This window comes from Phyllostomus discolor, chromosome 6 (assembly GCF_004126475.2).
Source record: "Phyllostomus discolor isolate MPI-MPIP mPhyDis1 chromosome 6, mPhyDis1.pri.v3, whole genome shotgun sequence".
Classification (NCBI taxonomy): domain Eukaryota; kingdom Metazoa; phylum Chordata; class Mammalia; order Chiroptera; family Phyllostomidae; genus Phyllostomus; species Phyllostomus discolor.
This window is the reverse complement of record NC_040908.2, coordinates 170,932,821-170,934,202: the sequence shown is the minus strand read 5'-3', so window position 1 is coordinate 170,934,202 and position 1,382 is coordinate 170,932,821.

Below are 1,382 nucleotides of genomic sequence, written 5' to 3'. Positions count from 1 at the left end.
CCCTTCTCCTGTGCGCTCACTCATTCTTCTCCTCATGCACACGCTCAGTCACTCATCCATTCACTCACTCGTCACTCACTCACTCATTCATTCGTCACTCACTCATTCAGTCACTCACTCATTCGTCACTCACTCATTCATTCACTCACTCACCATTCATTCACTCCTCATTCATTCACTCCTCACTCATTCATTCACTCCTCACTCATTCATTCACTCCTCACTCATTCATTCATCCACTCCTCACTCATTCATTCATCCACTCCTCACTCATTCATTCATCCATCACGCATTCATCCACCGCTCATTCATTCATCCACCACGCATTCATTCATCCACTGCTCATTCATTCATCCACCACTCATTCATTCATCCATTTTTGTTCATTCATTTGCTCATTCACTTACTCACTCACTCACTCATTCACTCTCTCACTCATTCATTCACTCCTGGACATGTGAGCAGTTCTCTCCCCCACGGACAATGGCCAAGTTGGGCATTGTTGGGGCAGGGACAGCTCAGACACAGGGAACCAGGTGACCAGAGGACATCGGGAGAGGCCCTTGGAGAGTGGGAAGCGGATTCTCAGAACAGCTGTCAGGCCTCTCAGATCCCAGCCCCCAGCCCAGCCGCCCCCACACCCTGACCTGCGCCCCCTCTCCAGGCAGGGCCTCCCGGTCAGGCCTACCTGTGGGCAGTCCACCGCCTCGGCAGGGTGTTCGGCTGCACAGGAAGGGGAGCCCGGTCCCAGCCCCACGCAGTGCTCACACCTGGGGTAGGGGCCGGGCGACCTGCACCGCGGAGCCTCCCCTGCCGGGGCCCACCAGGGCAGACCTGATGTGCGGGCATCTCCCCGCTGGGTGGGCACAGACACTCCAGCCCCTCACAGCCACAGGCCCACGTGTGGGCCGAGCTGCCCAGCACCTGAGCGGGGCCAGGAGCCAGAAGCCCAGCCAGGGGCCAAAGCAGCGCTGGGCTGGGGCTGCACGGTGGGGAGGGCCTGTCCCTGGGGGGCCGCCCCCGAGCCCATCTGCAGTGAGGCCGAAGCTGGCCCTCCATGAGGCGTGGGGACCTGTGGCCCCTCTGGGCACCAGGGACCACGGGGGCTGGCTGCAGGGACAGGAGCCCAGAGAAACTCCCCGGGGGGAGGGGGTCCAGCAGGAGGACGCCTGGGACCGGGATGTGGGGAGCCCTCAGCAAGCCCACCCCCACCTGGCACACAGGCTCAGTTCTGCCTGGCTCCGGCCAGCCCAAAGCCAGCGCCCACTGTTTACCTGGACGAGGGGAGCCAGGCCTGCCCCTCCCACCCAGGTGAAGTCACCGGGGCCGCGGCCAGCTCCGGGGCTACAAAAGCCTCCGGCCAACTCAGGTCCCTCCTCAGA